Here is a 22019-nt window from a genome sequence, read left to right as displayed (position 1 = left end):
TCATTCAGCAAATTTTGGATTTCCAATGTATATCCCAGAAGTCACATTCTCTAAATGAGTAAATAATACAGGCGCGACTTTTTTAAAAAGTGCCTTGTTGTACCTAAGTGCACTGCAGGACATCTGGCACATTTCATTCTGAAATGATGTTTATCCACAGAAATGCCATCAGTGGAAGATGTATTGAAAAGCTGAAGGTCTATTAAGGGAGTATGGTACAGCTGCATACATTCTGTAATCTGTATAAGGCCATGGAAATGACACAGCAATACCCCATCTGTGGCTTTGGTTTACAGAGCTTTGAATAAAAATTCAAGATCAAACTTCACTTGTTACAGAAAAGAAGAATGCTAAAAGAAAGCTGGTATTAATGGGCTCAAATATAAAGGTCTGTTACTGTTACCTTTCTCCTTAATATAAAATATTTTATGGAATTTCTACACCTTCAATAAATACTAATATTATATATTCACCCCTTAATGTTATTTTAAAAACTGCTTGTGGAGAACTACAGTTTGCACTTTTATAATTTAGGCCATTTGTGAATAGGCTTAAAACTTGCAGAAGTGGTAGGACGGAGTAGGGCAGATGTTCAAACTTCCCTATTTGGGCCTGCCAAGTCCTTCATTCTGGACCTACAATACCCCAGCCAATTCAAAACTCAATGTCTCTTAATAGAGATTACTAATCAAGCTGATTTATGTGGTAGTTTAGGAGGTGGGGTCATTCTTTTTTTAGTGGTGTTGCTTCTAAAGAAAGTTTAATGCTCACAAAAGCCTCAGATTGACAGCTCCACAAAATGGAAATTCACAGAACAGAAGTATCACATGCTAGGGGGATACAGCCACCCCTTATGCTAACCTGCCAATTCACAATTTCAACCTGCAAGGATCTGCCACCGAATTCAAGAGATTAATTCAGTCCCTGTGCCCGTTCAATCCTTTGCCAATAAGGAGGCCAATTAGTTTCAACTACACTGGTTAGTTTACTTCTGCCTTTATTTTTTTCTAACGGGGGCATTTTCTCTCCATCATTTGGATGATTTTGACCCCCAATTCATTTCAGGTTACTATGAAATGGCTGTCAATCACTTGAAACCAAAGCCTAATGTGAACCAAGGCCTGAGGTGAAAAGTTCAGTCATTAGATATTGAAACCATCCAGCTCTCTACTGTGGTGAGTTTCACACAGCTCATAGGAAAACAACAATGAAATTCATAATATTAATATGTTCAAACTCATATTGTAAATCTCTATTTAAAAATGACATAGTCAACTAATTAACATGTTTAGCTGGCCTCAGTTAACTTCTAGTCTAAAAATATCAATTGGAAGCTTTCATTAACTCATATATATATTTCTTTTGTGCATTCATAAAATAAATATATCTCAGAAAAGTTACATTTTTGTCAAGAATTAAAATATGCGCCATATTGAATTATGACTTAAATTTCATTTTAGCCTTATATTCCTAGAAAATAAAGTCTCAGTAATGCTATAAAAGTGCAATGTTACCAAAAAAAGGTAAAGATACTTCTGAGATTTTTTTAATTTAGCAAATGAAAATATTCGATGCAAATATGGTGCTACTAACACCTGAACTCCGAAGGATAGTAGAGAGATGAAAGAATAAACAAATAAATTGAAGAATAATATATTCTTAGCAGGGAGTAAATGTGTAGGGTTTTTTTTCCAAAAGCAGAAATAGGTGAAATAACATTTTAATTCTTCACAAACATTTATTTCCGAAAAAGAGCTAACAGAATGGGTTTTAATATTAGGAAAGGGAACAAAGAGCCTGAGGCATCTGAGGGAAGGGGGTGTGCATGATGAAGGAGGAAGGATCACAGATGAGAGATTGATCCTGAAGGCTTCTGTTGACATTGTCTTTGTGAATAAAGCATCTACTATGCCCCCAAGTCTTCCACTTGGCACAAGGCTAATGGGATTTGCATATGCCACAATAAACAATAGGTCTTTAAACAACATGCTGGCAATGCTAGACAAAGATCGAGACTGTGATATTTGGGAAATATATTTCTGAGCTGTCCGTATTTATCTCCACTAAATTCAGAAACTTCCAAGTTATTTTCTTCCCCCTGAACTGCACAGTCAGGAATTCACAATGGCACAAGTTCTCTAGTCTACCCCTAGAGGGCAATAGAGAAGGCAAGAACATTGTGGTTTGTAATCCAAAAAGGTGGAGAATGGGTAGGAGGCAGAAATAAAAAAATGTTTAAAAGCAAGCAAATTTATCAGTACAGCATTTCCAAGGACTGACAGCCAATTTTATCCTCAAAAAGTACTTAGTGTTTCATAAACCAAAAAAATTAATCCTATTTCTGCTACAATCTACTATAAGTATCATTATTAATGCTTAGAAAAATATCTAGAAAGTGCAGCTTAAAGAGAAGGAACACCAACCAAAAACCACTCAAATAAAACCAAAAACTTTGAGTTAATATGAATAACATTGTTTTTAAAACTTATTCAAAACTTTATAGTGTCCATATTGATACAAACACCTCTAAACTTAAAATAACCATTAACGATCACTGGCAATGTAAATACATGAATAATAAATCTGCTTTTATTTCCAGTTGCATATTTATATGACATTTACATATGTATGAAGATCTTTTAACTGTTTGTTTTGACTAATTTTAGAAATCAAAAAAACTTGCCAAAATAATACAGAGTTCCATATACCCCGACTCAGTTTCCCCTAGTGTTAGCATTTTGTACTTAGACATAGTTATCAAAACCAGGACACTGATTTTTGTACAATAATATCAACTAAACTATAGACTTCATTCAAATTTCTCCAATTTTTCCACTAATGTCCTTTTTCTGTTATAATGTCCCATCTGGGACACCACACTGCATTTCTTTGTTATTTTTCCTTGGGCTCTTCTAATCTATAATTGTTCACCAGTCTTTCCTTATCTTTCATGACCTAGAAACTTTCTAAGTTGTGAATTTTGGCAAGAATACCACAGAAGAGATATTGTGTTCTGTTCAGAAAATCATTTCAAGGGATTCATGTTGTCACCATGTGTTACAACTAGTGTTAACATTGATCACTTGACTAAGGCAGATTTCTGACATTTTTAAAACTAGAAACTTAATTATATTCTTTTTATACCAAAATTCACAGCCTTTTAAATGTACTTAATAACAAAAACTTACATACTACCAAAGTAGAATAGCCAAGCTAGTGACTCAGTAATATTCCTTGAAGAATAATATATGCTATTAGTGTACACTAGTCCTTGAAGAATAGTATAAGCACTGTGCTCGGTGGGCTTCTTAAGTGGAAAAAAAGAGATTTTGATTAAGTAAATATTATTGTTAATTGTCCCTTTTTGTAAGACCCAAAGGCACTTCTTCAATATAAGAACATATATCCCCTCATATCATTGCCAAATTTGCATTATATCTATCACTCTACTCATGGTGCCTTTTTGCCTGCATGCTCTTCCAGACCAGCTCAAAACAGTTCAGAACCATAGGATGGAGAAAAGAGAGCTTCATATCATATTTTCTAATGTCCTTTTTTATGGCATAGTCACAGCAGAATGATCCCAGGTGGAGAGAACAGTTCAATGGGAAATATCATTAATACAAGAGGGTCTCCAACTAAAACTACAATAGTGGATTGGTCTAGAGACCCTAAAACAACCCTCAGAGATATAAAGTGAGTATGAGACATCAGTTCTGGAGACCTGGAAAATCTCTGAGAAAATGCTCAATGGATCCTTCAGGCTATGTCAACAACCACTGCAGTCTCTTGGCCTCCAGGGTGCTTCCTGTGGAATCACTGTCTCCTATGCTCTTTATTGTTCAATTCTAATGTGATGTCCACTAGGAAGCATGCCCTGACCTCCTACAATCTACATCAGAGAGAAGCAATAGCCCCTCCTATTATATAATGTGTAGTTTCATATTACTTTACCCTCTTTCACCATTCTGGCACTTATTTCTTAACATCCTTTTTCCTGACTATGCTGAGAGTCTTTAAGGATATGAATATGAAACATATTTGCTTCCCCAGTGCCACCAAGCAATGTGCCTGATACCTGTCGATACTCAACAAATGTTTGCCATGGCATATAGCTAGCTCTTCTTTGGTGACACAGGGTTCAATCAATTTGGGATACTACAGAAGATTCTTTTAGCCCTTGTGAATAGGACAATATGGAAAGAAAATCTATTGAAACAAGCAAATCATCTGAGGCTCCTAAAAGTGAAGAAGAATAACTTTTCACACACTATTTCTTTTAGATTTTTTCCCTTAAGCTTAATTTTAAAGTTCCACAAAAGCATGGCGGGCTTGTTCCACTTGAGACACAATAGAAAATTGAGAATAGAAAGGATAAAATGCAATTTTGCTTTAGCCACCAATTACAGAGGTTAAAGAAAAATATGTCCTAGGTCAGGTGCAGTTGCTCACACCTGTAATCCCAGCATTTTGGGAGGCCAATGTGGTAGTATTGCTTGAGACCAGGAGTTCGAGACCAGCCTGGCCAACACAGTGAGACCCTGTCTCTATGAAAAATTTAACAAAAATTAGCCAGGTTTGGTGGCATGCACCTGCAATCCTAGCTATTCAGGAGGCAAAGGCAAGAGGATCCCTTGAGCCCAGGAGTTCAAGGTTACAGTGTATTATGATTATGCCACAGCAATCCATCCTGGGCAACAGAGTGAGACCCTGTCTCAGAGAGATAAAGAGGGATGGAGAGAGAGAGAAGGAGAGGAAGAGACAGAAAGAGAGAGAGAGAGAATGTCCTTTCTCTTAAGTATAGCATGGATGGGTCACTACCTAAGTAGATATAGACACTGTCTCTCTGATATACTCTGGATGCTATAATTAAAGGGTAGGGGAGAGGGAATCAGGAACCCATAGAGCCTCTGCTTAGAAGAAAGGAGATAGCAAGAGCAGAAATCATAGCAAAAAGAAAGAGATGTACCTTGGAAGGACCATGCCATTGATCCTGTAGCGTAAGATTCTAGGACACTTAGTTTAACTCAATTCAATGTTCATTTATAGCTACTATCATTTTCAAATCAGGAGTCCAGCTGGGAGAGAGCTATAGTTATTAGTGAGAAATTAATTGAAAATGATTTTTATTTTAGGGCATTTTGTGTGCTTTGTTGTGTTTGAGGATGCAAGAGGAGGGATTATTGAACACCAAAATTCATGCAAGTCCCATCTGTCCTTCAATTCAAATAACACTATCTCAAAATTTTAACCTAGAAGTGACTGACAGCCCATTATGTACCATGTGCTACATGCTGGGAATAAAAGGACAGTAACACAGCCTCTACATTCGAGAGTACTTACAAATCTCACTAAGGCAGCAAACTTCTCTTATACAATGAGCCAGAACTATAGAATACAAACATAAACAGAGGATATGAGAAAATAGAAGCAGGAATAACTAACTTAAATAAATAAATCCAAGAACCAGAAGTCACTAATGAAGTGACAGAAAAATTATACAGAATAACAAGGGGATAGAGAAAAACCCCAATTATTTCAAGAGCCTTATACTAACAGAACTCTATAAACCTATTATTTTTAGCAGTTTAATCTATAGATTTCCAAAAGCAGTCTGCATCAAGAATCTGAAATATATAACTTTAAAGGAAGGATAAGCAAGAAAGAGGGAATAGTAAAGGTTATGTTAGCCCTCCATTAAAACATACAACTGTCCCACATTTGTATTTTTAGACCAAAAAGTTTCAAGACAGAGATCTGGCGTAATGTGTGTTAACTCCTCTAAAAGGCTGGCTTTATAACTCTTGACACACAGAGACAGCTCACATTATTGTTGGGATAAATACTGTTCAGATACCTGAAGAAATTTCAGACTCAATTTGGATGGGCTGTCATTTGTCCTTTGTTTACCATGACTAAAACTACACTTACCCTGAGGGGTATGTCATTAAACTATCTGTAGCATTTTTTTTTCTCTCACTTATTTTTGGACTGAACTGCTGAATATGTTCTCCTCTGAAGAAGAGGAAATAGTGCAGGATTTTGAGTCCACACCAAGCCTCAGTGACATCAGTGGCCATAGAAAGACATTTTTATGGTTACTACTCTTTAGAGTATTGGGTTTTTGTTGAATCAGCTTTTGCATTTCAGATTCTAAAAACTAAATTATGTATCATACAATAAATTAGCAACTTACCAAAATTACTGCTTAATACAGATCATAGTTGCCTTTGAATTTTGCTAGTCAGGAAAATTTTTAAAATTTGCATTCATCTTTAAAGACTAACACAGAGGGAAAGGTAGATAATTCATAAATTCAAGCTCACAATTCTATATGAGAGTCTTCCCAAACCAGTGTTCTGAGTCATTTAAGCAATGACAAATATTCATTTCTGCATTTGAAAAATTAAACACTTAATTAACTACATTTATTTAAAGTCACCAAAAGTCTCACCTTGTCATGTCTAATAAACATATATGGCAGCATATTGGTAGCTCAGAATATTCTATGTGTGTATAATCAGTTTCAATTAATAATATGTACAAACATCTCCAGGAAGAAAATACATGAATCTTTGTACAAAGCAGTTTTAAGTAATAATTTAATGAAGAATCAAAGACTATCCTATAAAACAAATTAGAGTTGAATAAAATTTTATTTATAATATCCTAATCTCCCCCAACTAGTGTCTTGTGAGAAAAAAAGAAACAAAAAAGGCAGAATATTGATCATTTTTGAAGCATAGAGTTCATTATGCTGTCTTCTCTTTATTTATATATATGTTTGAAATTTTGTATTATAAAGAGTTTAAAAAATAAATAATTAGAGTTTCAAATAGGTATATAGAACTTCCATTTCTGGCAAAATGCAGTAGATGTACTTTTTCCTATTCTTCTGGTTATGTACAATTGAAAACTCTGGACATTCCTATACAATAAATATAAGACTGGAAAGCAAAGATAAAAGACTACTTGCAACCTCGAGACCTGAAGAATAACATGGTAGTAAGTTCCCTGGGTTTTCTTCTTGCCTTATACCACAACTAAAGGTGAAGAAGCTGGAAACATAAAAACTTAAACAGACACAGACTAAAGCCCCAACAAAAGCTTTCTCTCTCTAGGAAACGGATCAAGAAAGGGACAGCCTAGCAAGACAAAATGTTCAGATAATAACCATCCTAATATAGCCAAACACCACAGCAAAAAATGTGGCTCCAACAACTGGGAAGATGTCAAACTGAATGAAAAAAAGATAATCAATAGATGTCAACACTGAAGTGACAGAAATATTAGATGATCTGACAAATACTGTAAAGTAGACTTAATAAAAAGTCTTCAACAAGCTATTAAACATGCTTGAAACAAATGAAAGCAATAGAAACCTTCAGCCAAAAAAAAAAATGGATGTAAAGAAGAATCAATAGAAAATGTAGAACTCAAAAATACAGTAACTGAAACAAAAAAGCTCAGTGGGTGGGTTCCATGACAGAATGAATGTAAGGGAGAAAGAAAAGATTCAATAAAGTAGAAGATGGAATAATAGAAATTTCCCAATATAAAGGTGATCAAAATGGCAGAAATTGAAGTGATGCAGCCATAAGCTAAAGAAAGCTGACAGCCACCAGAAGTTAGAAAAGTCAAGAAACAGACCCTCTCATTACAGCCTCCACAGGGAGTGTTAATCTGTCAATACAATTATTTCAGTTGAGTGAAACTGATTTTTGACTTCTTGCCTCCACAACTGCAAGAGAATAAATTTCTGTTGTTTAAAGCCACCAAATTTAAGGTGATTTGATACAGCAGACTGGAATCTGCTACCATTAATGTGAGTAATGGGTGTTACCAGGTAGAAGAAAGAAAACTACAGGCTAATATCTTTTATGAACAAAATACTTATAAACCTAACCTAGCAACCTATGAAAAGAATTATACACCATAACTAAGTGGGTGTGAAAATATACAGAATGTGTTCTATAACCACAATGGAACCAAACTAGAAATTGATAACAAAAACATAATGGAAAAATCTACAAATATTTGAAACTAAGCAACACACTCTAAATAATCCATGGTTCAAAGAGAAAATCTCAGAAGAAATTTTTTAATCTATTGACCTTAATGAAAATAAAAATACAACACATAAAAATTGCTTTAGCTGTGTTAAGAGAAAAATTTGTAGCACTAAGTGCATAGATTAGGAAAGATGAAGTCTCAAATCAATAATCTAAGCTATCTCAAGAATCTAGAAAGAGAGAAGAAAATAAGCTCAAAGTAAGCAAAAGGAAGAAAATAATAAAAACAAGAGCAGAAATCAACAAAATTAAAAGCAAAGACAATAGAAAAAAACCAAACAGCTGTTTCTTTGAAAAGAAAAACTGGCAATTCTTTAGCAAAACTAATGAAGAAAATAGAGAAAATAAATAAATTGTCAGTATTAGGAATGAAATAAGGGCTATCACTATGGATTCTGAGGACATAAAAGGATAATAAGTAAATATTGCTAACAACTCTATAAATACAAACTTGACAAGTTAGACAAGATAAACCATTTCCTTAAAAAACGTAAACTATCACAACTCATCCAATAGGAAATAGGTAATTTGAATAGTCCTAAAACTATTAAGGAAACTTGATTCACAATTTTAAAACACTCCAAAAAAATTCTCCAGGATCCGATGGTTTCGCTGAAAAATTTTACCAAAGGTTTAAAGAAGTAACACCAATGCTATATAATCTCTTCCAGAAAATAGAAGAGGTAACATGTCTGAATTCATTTTATGAAGCCAATATTAACCTATTAGCAAACCAGAGACAGACAATACAAAAAAAATATAGGCAATATTTCTCATGAATATAGATGTGAAAAAAATCCTTAACACAATATTAGCAAATAGGATTCAGCAATTTTTTTTAAAGGTACACTATAATCAAGTGAGTTTTATTCCAGGGATACAACACTGGTTCAACTTTCAAAAATTAATCATTGCTATAGATTACACGACCATGTTAATTAATGCAGGAAAAGCATTTGACAAAATTCATCATTCATTCATGATAAAAACTCTCAGAAAATTAGGAATGGAGGGAAATTTCCTCAACTTGATAAAGAGCATCTATAACAAATTTTTTTAAATGAAAAAGCTATAAGTTAACATTATACTTAATGTTGCTAGACTGGATGCTTTCCCTGTGATATCTGGAGCAAGGCAAGGATATCCACTGTCACCACTCTTATTCAACACATGCTACAAGTTATCTTCAGTACAGTAAGGCAAGAAAAATAAGTAAAGCCATGTAGATTAGTAAGGAAGAAATAAAACTCTTCCTAACTGTAGATGATGTGATTGTCTACATAGAAAATTCCAAGGCATCTACCAAAAAAAAAAAAAAAATAGAATGAATAAGTGAGTTAAGAAAGGTCAGAAGATATAAGATAAACATGTAAAAATCAATTTTATTTCTATATATTAATATTGAACACATGGATAACAACATTTTTAAAAATAATGCCATTTACATCAATGCCAAAAAATGTAAATAGGAGTATATTTAAAACATGTACAGGATGTTCATGTTCTAAATCTTGGATGCATCAATATTAGTACCCTGGTTGTGATACACAACTTTGGTTTTGCAATATGTTACCATTGGGGAAAACTGGGTCAGATATACATATAAACTCTCTGTATTATTTCTTACAGCTGTACGTAAATCTACAATTATCTCAAATTAAAAGTTTTAATTTTTAAATGTTCGTATGTAGAAAGCTGGTGCTGCACATTTCTAGGCCGTCTTCTCTACACTCCCACTTACATTTCCAGATGAATAAAAACTTTAGTAACAGGAAAATCTGGGTTTGAGTCACAGTTCTGCCACTTACTTGTTTTAAGACTTGCCCTCATCTATAAAATAGGTACAGTGATAATAATAATAATGATAATGTCTGCCTAAGAGGGTTGTTTTTAGGATTAAATGAGATCAACATTTAATCCTAAAAATGCTAAATGTTAGCTTGACAGTAAACTTAAATGTAAAATTAAGAATATGCTTTGCACAGATTAAGCCTTCAGTATGACAGCAATGATGATGTTAATTATAATGACTATCACACTTTGATAGGAATTCTCTCCATCTTATCATACTGATCTATGCTCTTCAGAGCATTTTTCTGCCTTCTACTTCATGACACTATTTGCTTCCAATCATTTTCCTGGTCCACCCAACAAGACATCCACAAAAATACATCCAAAACTCCTAACGCATTTTTGCCTATCCTCCAGCCTGCTTTTATTCCTACATCCTCTATAGACATTAATATTCTCTCAGTTGCAAAATCCAGAATTATTGCAAAGATTGTAAATGACAGCTGCAGGTTTAATTCAACTGGAAGATTTGTTTTGACTGAGTCATACAGGATTGTTTTTCTGTTTCTAAATTATTTATTATCATTTAAAAATCAGCAGATTCTCCATAAAGATTCAAATTTAAAACTCCTTTTAAGAAATTAGAGTACAATTGCTTGAACCTGGGAGGCGGAGGTTGCAGTGAGCTGAGATTGCACCACTGCACTCCAGCTGAGTGACAAGGGCAAAACTCCGTCTCAAAAAAAGGAAAAGAAAAGAAAAGAAATTAGAGTACAATATCAGACAATACATGGCTCATATTTCGATGGCAGAAACCCACTGGAGCCTCCGAGCAAGTGCACTCTTTAGACCAAATACGTGCTCTATAATCCCCACAGTCTCCACCACTATCTAGTGACTTGCACATGTTCCCGACTCTAAATTACCTAACTGCTCCCTCTGTAATCATTTTAGTTTTCAACCAGCATAAGCCTGTCATCTTGGGCATCTTTATCAATAACTGTAACAAGCCAGTTACAGTTCCTTTCAATTTTCCACTCTGATTTTGGAGGATATATCCACTAACCTGATTCAGACCCCAAGTATCTCCTACGTGGACCACTGCAAGTGGTTCTCCTTGTTTCCAGTCTAGCCACCTATTTAATTAATTCCCTATGCTGCCTCCAGAGAGATTTTCTTCAAAACTCATAAAAAATGTGGTATGGTATGCTGGTGAGAACAAAAAACTCTGAAACTAGACAATCTGAGTTCTACTCTCACCTCTGCAACTTATTAGCTATGATTCTTGAACAACTTATTAACCTCACTGCTTGTTTCCTCAGCTATAAACTGGAGATAATAATTAACAGTCTATGTACATCATGGGATTCTTATGAGTATTAACTGAGTTAAAATATGTAAAGCACTTAAAATAGTGTCTGACATATAGCAAGAGCTATATGTTAACTGTTACTATTATCATCTCTCTCCCTTTTTCTTAAAATTGCTTCATGGCTTCCCACTCCCTGCTGACAGTTCTTGCCATTTATGATATGACCACAAACTGTGTATCTACTCTAATTTTCCATTTCTAGCTACACTGAATTACTTGCCATTTCTCCAAAATAAATCACCACTGTTAAACCTCCAGGCTTTTATATTTATTTTTTCTCTTACTATGAGAAACACCATTCTCCATTTCCTTGGCTTGGAAAATTCAAGCTTTCTGCTTTGGAATCCAGGTCGAAGACACCACCTCTGTGAAGTCTTCCCTCTCAACTACACACTTAAGCAAAATTCCATCCACTGCATTCCAAAGACACTCTTTATATATGCTATTAGAGTACTTATAACATATATCATGGGTTTTTGGGTCTACATTCCAACTCTGTGGAGTTTTTATCTGTCTGACTTTTGACAAATAATTTGACTTCTCTGTGCTTCAGTTTCCTCATCTGAAAATGGAGATTACGATAGTACCTACCTCAAAGGTTTGTTGGGATTAAATAAAATAATATATGCAAAAGCCATGTCCAATATGTGAAACATAAAGCTTGACACACATTTTTACTATCATCATCATTATTATGAGTGTAATATTCAAATTAATAAGTCTGGCACTGAACATTTTCTAGGCCCTCCTCTCTAAGCTCCCTCTGTTATTTCTAGAGAAGTGTAGGCTTTGGTAACAAGAAAGCCAAAAGAATCCAAAAAGAATCATATGTTCTTAAAAGAAGGGAACTTTTCTAAAGCATCTTTTAGCATAGGACCTGGAAGTAGTAGGAGAGCCCTTAAATCTTTAAGTGAGTAAGTATCCAGAGGAGAAAAGAAAAGGAAGGTCATTGCTGTGTATATCCTATATATATGCCTATATATGCCCTAAATATTGTATACTTAAATCATAAAAAATGTTTTTCCACTTCCTTCCCTGGAATCTTCTCTGGTATCTTATTTTTGGAAACCACAGACAGTATTATAATATTTTTATATAGAGGCAGTTATAAGCAGACTTTATCAACAAATGAATTGAGGTTTATATAATGGCTCTATCATTTCCTAGCTGCATGAACATGGATGAGACACACAACTCTCTGCACCTCAGTTGCTTGATTGTTACATGGAATTAATAATGCCTATTTTCAGGTTTACTGTGAGCATTAGATGGGAAAGCATGACAGCACCATGTATAGAGTCTGGCATATAGTATGGGATCAATAATTGGTAGCTATTAAGAGACTATCTTCTTTTTGTATCATTTTTAAGTTCTCTAACAGACTTGGATTCTACAATTCCTACTTTTTAAAGGTAAAGGATCCACAATCTCTTAGAAGAGTCTTAAATATTCAGAGTTTAAATGCAGGCTGGTGAAAACGTAGGCTGGGGAGAGGAGTGCCTACAGAAGGGCACTGGAGGCAGAAAGATACGTGTGTTGAGGTATTTATGAATAATTTACTGTGCTAGAACATCAAGCATAAGACAAGGATTGTGGAGATGGAAGGCTAGAGGTATAGACAAGGGCAGATAATGGAAAACCCTGGCTGCCATGTTAAAGAGCTTATTCTGTAGGTTAAGTAGATCTGTACGAAGGTAGCAGAGAATTGATATAATTATATTTCTGTTTTACATCTATACCCCTGATGTGGCATGTGATTCAAAGAAGAGATGGCCAGGGTCTCAGGGATCTATTAGGAGATTCTTCCAGCCAATATTCAAAATCAGAGAAAGAAAGACCTAAACTAGGGCAGAGACAGTGGAGATAGCAATAAGGAATAGTTTAAGAAATATTTGTGATGCAAAAATCAGCTGGATAAGTAACTGATTGGAGCAGGGGTGAGGGAATGGGAAGAGTGACAGAGGTTTATGGCTTTCTTGACTGGTTTTTGGTACCATCAATTGAATTAGAGACTGAATGAATTGTTTTAGGAAAGAGATGTTGATTTCAGCACTAAAAATGTCCAGTTTTAGGTAATTGAAAGCAACAGTGAAGCTGACCAGGAGGCTTTGGAACATATAGGGACAAAAATAGGTGTAGTTTTGGTTAATGAGAGAGTAGCATAATATTCCAAAGGGAAGAGCAGGTGCCAGGCAATGTCAGAGGCAAGTATCAACTCTACATTTGGAGAATTATATACCATCCATATGTATCTTGGAATTTTGTATCAATATCATTTTTATTATATTGTTGAAGACGATGATGTAGGGTGCTATGCAGTTTGCAAAGGGCTTTCACCAGTGCTATTTCACTTCGTCTTTGAGAGAAATCTATCAGAGAGACATGAAAGCTCTCATTCCCATTTTATAGGTGAAAAAAATGGGGTTTTGAATAGTTAAATTGTTTTCCAAAAACATAATGTCAACCAATGACTATATTCCAAACATTTATTCTGACTCTAAGTTTTAACCACATTTATGATACCATTGGGGCGAATGTTCAACCTAAGGATTTAGTCAGAAAAGTGTCTTCTACTAAATCACTGATTCAAACTAACCTTACCTATTGTCTTGAAAATTAATTAGGTTCAACATCATTCCTGTTGGTTGGGGAATCTCATCTACTGGTCTTCTGTTAATTGAGCATTATTATAAGTATGCATACAGTATGGGAAGACAAAAGACAGTGTTTAAGAACTCAAACAATGAGCCAGAAACACAGGGCTTGAAACCCAGTTCTACCATTTACCAGCTGTCTGACGTTAAGTAGTTATTTAATCACTCTGACACTCAGTTTTGTTACCAATATATTGGGGATAATGATAGGATATATTTCACATGGTTGTCAGTAAAAGATTAGTGATTTAATACCAATCAAGTGTTTAGAATAATGCCTAGGCACTTAATGTTGTCTATCTTTATATTATTGAATTTGAAACATTATTATATGCACACATTCCCCAGTACCTGGTATGCAGCTATTGATATGGCAAATGCCCATGGTCCACACTCCTGCTACACTCCTTTCTCTCTCTCAGCCTACACCTATGGCTTCATGGATGGTTCTCTAAGATCAGTTGACAGAGAAAAAGAAGACTGAGGCCAAGTTTACAGGCAGTTCTACATGATATGTGGCCACCACCCAGAAGAAAATATCTGCAGCACTACAGCCCCTTTCTGACACATCACTGAAGAGCAGTGGTGAAGGGAAATCCTTCCATGGGACAGAACTTTGGGAAGTGCACCTACTTGTGATCTTTGGTTGAAAGGAAAACTGGCCAGATGTGCAGTTATATACAGATTCAGGCACTTGGAAATAACATGATTGGAAAATTTATGACAAAGAAATTTGAGGAATAGGTATGCGAATAGATCTCTCTGAATGAGCAAAAATGTGAAGATATTTGTGTCCCATATGAATGCTACCCAAAAAGTGAACACAACCGAGGAAGATTTTAATAATTGAATAGATAGAATGACTCTTCTGTGGACACCAGTCAGCCTCTTTCTCCAGTCATTCCCAATGGGCTCATGAACACAGTGACCATGGTGGAAGGGATGGATGTCATGCAGGGGCTCAGCAACATGACTTCCATTCACCAAGCCTGACCTGGCCAGGATCACCACTGAGTGCCCAATCTGCCAGCAGCAGAGAGCAACAGGGAGCCCTCACTATGACACCATTTCTAGGGATAATCAGCCAGCTATCTGGTGACAGGTTGATTACATTGGACCACTTCAATTGTGGAAGTGGAAGCATTTTGTCCCTACCAGAATAGACACTTACTCTGGATATGGATTTGTCTTCTCTTCATAACATGCTTATGCCAAAATTACCAACCATGGAATTACAGAATTCCTTATCCACCATTATGGCATTTGATAATGGCCTTGCCCACCATGATGGCATTCCACACAGCATTGCTTCCAATCAAGGAAATCATCCCCCGCAAAATATGTGTGACAACAGGCCCATGCTCATGAAATTCACTGCTCTTACCATATCTCCCACCATCCTGAAGCAGCTTTCTTGATAGAACAGTGGAATTGTCTTTTGAAGACTCAGTTATAGCACCAACTAGATGAATAGAAATACCTTTCAGGACTGGGGCAAGATTCTCCAGAAGGCTGTATATGGTCTGAATCAGTATCCAAAATATGGTGCTGTTTCTCCAATAGTCAGGATTCAAGGGTCTAGGAATTAAGAGTGAAAATGAGAGTGACACCAGTCATTATTACCCCTAGTTACCCACTAGCAAAGTTCTTGCTTTCTGTTTCAGTGATTTTATAATCTGCTGGTCTAGAAGTCTCAGTTTCAGAGAGAATATTACAACTGTGAGACACAACAACCATTCCATTGAACTGGAAGTTAAGAGTGCCAACTGGAAACTCTGGGCTCCTCATGCCTCTGAATCAACAGGTAAAGAAGAGAGACAAGGGTGTTGGGTAGGGTAATTGGTCCTGACAACAAAAGAGACATTGGACTATGACTCCATAATGGAGGTAAGGGAGAGTATGCCTGGATTATAGGAGATTCCTTTGGGTATCTCTTAGTATTACCAGGCCCAATGATTAAGGTCCATGGAAAACTACAACCCAATCCAGGCAGTACTACAAATAGTCTAGACCCTTCAGAAATAAAGATTTTAGTCACTCCTCACACCCACCCCAGGTAAAGAACCATAACCAGCTGAGGTTCTTGCTGAAGGCAAAGGAAATACAGGATGGACAGTATAAGGTAATTATAAATACCAGTTACTACCACACAACCAGTTACAGAAATGAAAAATTTAGGGACTTGGGGCAGAGCAAGATGGTGGACGAGAAGGTTCTACCAGTCGTCCCTGTGGCAAACAGAATTTAACAACTATCTACACACACACACACACACACACACACACACACACACACACGCAAACTCTATAAGAACAAAGGAAAAGGTGAGCACTCACAGTACCTGGTTTTAACTTCATATCATTGAAAGAGGCACTAAAGAGGTAAGAAAAACAGTCTTAAATCACTGACTCCATCCCTCCTCCATCCCCTGGCAGCAAAAGCATGGTACAGAGTGTTTTGGCGATTGGAGAGAGAGAGAGCCTAGCATTTGTTAGGCACTGAACTCAGTGCTACCCTAATATAACAGAAAACAAAACTGGACCAAACTCAGCTGATGCCCACCCACAGAGGGAGCATTCAAACCAGTCGTAGCCAGAGGGAAATCACTGATCCCAGCAGTCTAAACTTAAGTTCCCAAAAGCTTCCCTGCTGTGAGTTAAAGTACTCTGGGGCCCGAAATAAACTTGAAAGGCAGTCTAGGCCTCAAGGACTGTAACCCCTATGTGAGTCCTAGTGCCGAACTAGGCAGGCCCAGGGACAGTGAACTGGGTGGGGAGGGTGGGGAGGTGGGCTGGTATATGACCTACTGAGACACCAGCTGGAGCAGCTAAGGAAGTGCTGACATCACCTCTTCTCTAACACTAGGATGCACAGCTCACAGCTCCAAAAAAATCCTCTTCTCTCTGCTTGAGGAGAAGGGAGGGAAGAATGGGGAGAACTTTGTCTTGTATCTAGGATACCAGCTCAGCCACAGCAGGATAGGGCACCAGTCAGAGTCATTCCAGGCCCTAGCTCCCAGATGACATTTCAAGACACACTGCACCAGAAGAGAACGCACTACCTTAAAGGAAAGGACCACGTCCTGGCAGGACTCATCACCTGCTAGCTGAAGAGACCTTAGGCCCTGAATAACCAGCAGTGAATCCCAGGTACTATGTCAAGGGCCTTTGGTAAGACTCTGAGGCTTGCTGCCTTCAGGTGAGACTCAGCACATTCCCAGCTGTGGTAGCTATAGGGCAAGAATCCTTTCACTTGAGAAAGGTGGAGAGAAAAGCAAAGGGTACTTTGTCTTGCACCTTAAGTACCAACTCAGTCACGGGGGGTAGAGCACCAAGTGGGCTCTTGGGGTCCCCAGTTGCAAGACTTGGCTCTTGCATCCAAAAGGGAAGCCCACTGCCCAGAAAGGTGAGTACCAGGCCAGGCAGCATTCACCACAAGTTGACTGAGGAACTCTTGGGCTTTAAGGGAATGTCAGTGGTAGTCTGGCAGTACCCTCTGTGGGTCTGTGGTGGCAGTGACCATGGGGTGAAGCTCCTCTGCCTTTGGAAAGGGGAGGGAAGAGTGGGAAGAACTGTGTCTTGTAGTTTGAGTGCCAGCTCAGCCACAGCATAAGAGAACACCAGAGAGACTTCATCAGAGAGACTTCTAAGGTTTCTGACTCTAGTACCTGGCTCCCAGATCAGATAGCACCTCCAGGTTAACACAGAACCTGGGGGAGCTTGCTATCCTGAAGGAAAAGACACCGACCTGTCCAGTTTGCCACCTTCTGATTGTGGAGCCCCAGGGCTTTGAGAAAACACAGGCTATAGCCAGGAAATAATTACAGTAGCCCTTGGGCAAGACCCAGTGCTATACTGGCTATAGAAGGTCTGACCTAGCACAGTCATAGTGGTGGTGACCACAGGAGTGCTTGTGTCACCCCCAACCCCAGCTCTAGGTGGCTCAAACAGAGAGAGAGAGACTGCATACATTTGGAAGAAAGTAAAAAAGAGAACAGGAGTTTCTGCCTGGTAATCCAGAGAATTATTCTGGAACTTGTCCAAGACCATCCAGGAGGTACCTCTGTGAGTCTGCAAGAACCACAGTATTACTGGGCTCACAGTGTCCCCTAAAGTAGATACTGCTTACATCACAACCACCAATCTGGAATATCTGGAAAGCCTTCCCTAGAAGCCTGGGTACAAAAAAGTCCAGACTGAGAACACTACAATAAATACCTAACTCTTTAATTCTCAGGCACAATGAACATCTACAAGCATCAATATCATCCAGGAAAACATGACCTCACTAAATGAACTAAATAAGGCACCAGGGGCCAACCCTGGAGAAACAGAGATATGCGACCTTTCAGACAGAGAATTCAAAATAGCTGTGTTGGGGAAATTCAAAGATAACACAGAGAAGGAATTCAGAATTCTATCAGATAAATTTAACAAAGAGATTGAAATAATTAAAAAGAATCAAGCAGAAATTCTGGAGCTGAAAAATGCAATTGCCACACTAAAGAATGCATCAGAGTTTTTTAATAGCAGAATTGATGGAGCAGAAAAAAGAATTAGTGAGCCTGAAGACCAGCTATTTGAAAATACACAGAAAAGACAACCGAAAAAAATAAAAAACAATGAAGCACACCTATAGGATCTAGAAAATAGCCTCAAAAGGGAAAATCTAAGAGATATTGGCCTTAACGAGGAGGTAGAGAAAGAGATAGGGTATAAAGATTATTCAACGGGATAATAATAGAGAACTTCCCAAACCCAAAGAAACAATATCCAAGAATAAGAAGGTTATAGAACACTAAACAGATTTAACCTAACAAAGACTACCACAAGGCATTTAATAATCAAACTCCCAAAGGTCAAGAATAAAGAAAAGATCCTAAAAAGCATCAAAAGAAAATAAACAAATGACATACAATGGAGCTCCACTACAGCTGGCAGCAGACTTTTCAATGAAAACCTTACAGGCCAAGAGAGTGGCATGATATATTAAAAGTGCTGGAAGAAAAAGGCTTTTACCCTAGAATAGTATATACAGCAAAAATATTCTTCAGTAATGAAGGAGAAATAAAGGCTTTTCCAGACAAATAAAAGCTGAGGAATTTTATCGACATCAGACCCATCCTACAAGAAATGCTAAAGAGAGTACTTCAATCAGAAAGAAAAGGAGGTTAATGAGCAATAAAGAATCATCTGTATAAAACTCACTGGTAATAGTAAGTACAGAGAAAGAATGCAAACTATTATAATATTGTAACTACGGTATATAAACTACTCTTATCTTAAGTAGAGAAACTAAATGATAAACCAATTAAAAATAATAACTACAACAACTTTTCAAGACATAGACAGTAGAATAAGACATAAATAGAAACAACATAAAGTTAAAAAACGGAAAAACAAAGTTAAGGTGTAGAGTCTTCATGAGTTTTTTTTTTTTCGCTCCCCTGTTGTTTGTTTATACAAACAGTGTCAAGTTATTATCAGCTTAAAATAATGAGTTACAAAATAGTGTTTGCAAGACTCATGGTAACCTCAAACCAAAAAAAAAAAATACAACAAATACATAAGAAAGCAAAAAACTAAATCATATCACCAGAGAAAATCACCTTCACTAAAAGCAAGACAGGAAGGAAAGAAGAAAGAAAAGACTACAATACAATCAGAAAACAAATAACAAAGTGGCAAGAGTAAGTCCTTACTTTTCAATAATAATAATGAATGTAAATAGACTAAATCCTCCAGTCAAAAAGACATAGAGTGGCTGAATGGATTTAAAAAAAAAGACCAATGATCCGTTTCCTACAAGAAACATACTTCACCTGTAAAGAAACACATAGACTGAAAATAAAGAGAGGAGAAAAGATATTCCATGACAATGGAAACCAAAAAAGAGCAGGAATAGCTATACTTATATCAAACAAAAGCGATTTCAAGACAAAAACTATAAGAGACAAAGAGGGTCATGATATAATAATAAAGGGGTCAATTAGCAAGAGGATATAACAATTTTAAAAATATATACACCCAACAGTGGAGCACCCAGACATATAAAGCAAATATTATTAGCACTAAAAGAAGAGATAGACTCCAATACAACAATAGCTAGAGACTTCAACACCACACTTTCAGCATTGGACAGATCTTCCAGACAGAAAATCCACAAGGAAACACTGGACTTATTCTGCAGTATACACCAAATGGACCTAATAGATATTTACAGAACATTTCACCCAAGGGCTGCAACATACACATCATTTTCCTCAGCATGTGGATCATTCTCAAAGGTAGACCATATGTTAGGTCACAAAACAAGTCTTAAAATACTAAAAAAATCAAAATAATAGCAAGTATCTTCTTTAATCACAGTGGAATAAAACTAGAAATCACTTAAGGATTTTGTAAACAATACCAGCAAATTAAACAATATGCTCCTGAATGACCAGTGGGTCAAGGAAGAAATTAAGAAGGAAATTGAGAAAAAAATTGGAACAAATAATAATAAAAACATAAAATACCAAAACCTAGGGGATACAGCAAAAGCAGTACTAACAGGGAAGTTTACAGCTATAACTGCCTGTTAAAAAAAAGGAGAAAAACTTCAAATAAACAACCTAACAATGCATGTTAAAGAATTAGAAAAGCAAGAGTAAAACAAACCCAAAATTAGCAGAAGAAAAATAATAATAAAGATCAGAGCATAAATAAATGAAATTGAAATGAACACAACAATACAAAAGATCAATGTAACAAAAAGTTGGTTTTTTGAAAAGTTAAACAAAATTGATAAACCTTTAGACAGACTAAGAATAAAAGAGAGAAGATCTAAATAAATAAAATCAGAGATGAAAAAGGAAACATCACAACTGACACTGCAGAAACTCGAAGGATCATTAGTGGCTATTATTAGCAACTATGTGCAAATAAATTTTAAAATCTAGAAAAAATGAACAAATTCCTAAATACAAACAATGTACCAAGGTAGATCCATGAAGAAATCTAAAACGTGAACAGACCAATAACAAGAAACAAGACCAAAGCCATAATAAAAAGTCTTGCAGCAAAGAAAATGCCAGGACCCAATGACTTCACTGCTGAATTCTACCAAACATTTAAAGAACTAATACCTATCTTACTCAAACTATTCTGAAAAATAGAGGAGGAGGGAATACCCCCAAACTCATTTTATAAGGCCAGTATCACCCTGATACCAAAACCAGAAAAAGACACATCAAAAAAAGAAAACTACAGGTCCACATCTCTGATGAATATCCATGCAAAAATCCTCAACAAAATACTAGCAAACCAAATTCAAGAATACCTTAAAAAGATCATTCATCATGGCCAAATAGAATTTATCCCTGGCATGCAAGAATGGTTCAACATATACAAATCAATCAATGTGATACATCATATCAACAGAATGAAAGACAGAAACCACATGATAATTTCAAATGATGCTGAAAAACCATTTGATAAAGTTCAATCTCACGTCATAAAAACCCTCAAATAACTGAGTATGTAAGGAACACACCTCAACATAATAAAAGCCATATACAGCAGACCCACAGCTACTATCATACTGAATGGGGAGAAACTGAAAGCCTTTCCTCTAAGATCTGGAACACGACAAGGATGCCCACTTTCACCACTGTTATTTAACGTAGTACTGATGGCAGTGACCACGGGGTGAGGCTCCTCTGCCTTTGGAAAGGGGAGGGAAGAGTGGGAAGAACTGTGTCTTGTAGTTTGAGTGCCAGCTCAGCCACAGCATGAAAGAACACCAGAGAGACTTCATCAGAGAGACTTCTAAGGTTTTTGACTGTAGTCCCTGGCTCCCAGATCAGATAGCACCTCCAGATTAACACAGAACCTGAGGGAGCTTGCTATCCTGAAGGAAAAGACACCGACCTGTCCAGCTTGCCACCTTCTGATTGTGGAGCCCCAGGGCTTTGAGAAAACACAGGCTATAGCCTACCTAGAGCAATCAGACAAAGACCTAAAGGGTATCCAAACTGGAAAGAAATAAATGAAATTATCCTTGTTTGCAGATGATATGATCTTATATTTAGAAAAACCTAAAAACTCCCCCAAAAAACTATTAGAATAGATAAACAAATTCAGTCAAGTT

At 36.5% G+C, this 22019-nt stretch overlaps 1 long non-coding RNA gene across 1 annotated transcript in view; it reads right to left on the bottom strand.

Annotated features, from left to right (window-relative positions):
• Positions 1–15277: 15277 nt before the first annotated feature.
• LOC134730614 (uncharacterized) overlaps positions 15278–22019 on the bottom strand; it is a 118771-nt gene continuing 112029 nt past the window's right edge. Inside the window, exon 3 of the long non-coding RNA XR_010112480.1 lies at positions 15278–15467. This is a non-coding gene — a long non-coding RNA (uncharacterized LOC134730614). The remainder of the gene's footprint in view (positions 15468–22019) is intronic.

This window comes from Pan paniscus, chromosome 5 (genome assembly GCF_029289425.2).
Source record: "Pan paniscus chromosome 5, NHGRI_mPanPan1-v2.0_pri, whole genome shotgun sequence".
NCBI lineage: Eukaryota > Metazoa > Chordata > Mammalia > Primates > Hominidae > Pan > Pan paniscus.
The sequence above is the reverse complement of the archived record's forward strand: the minus strand, read 5'-3'. Positions and strand labels throughout refer to the sequence as shown.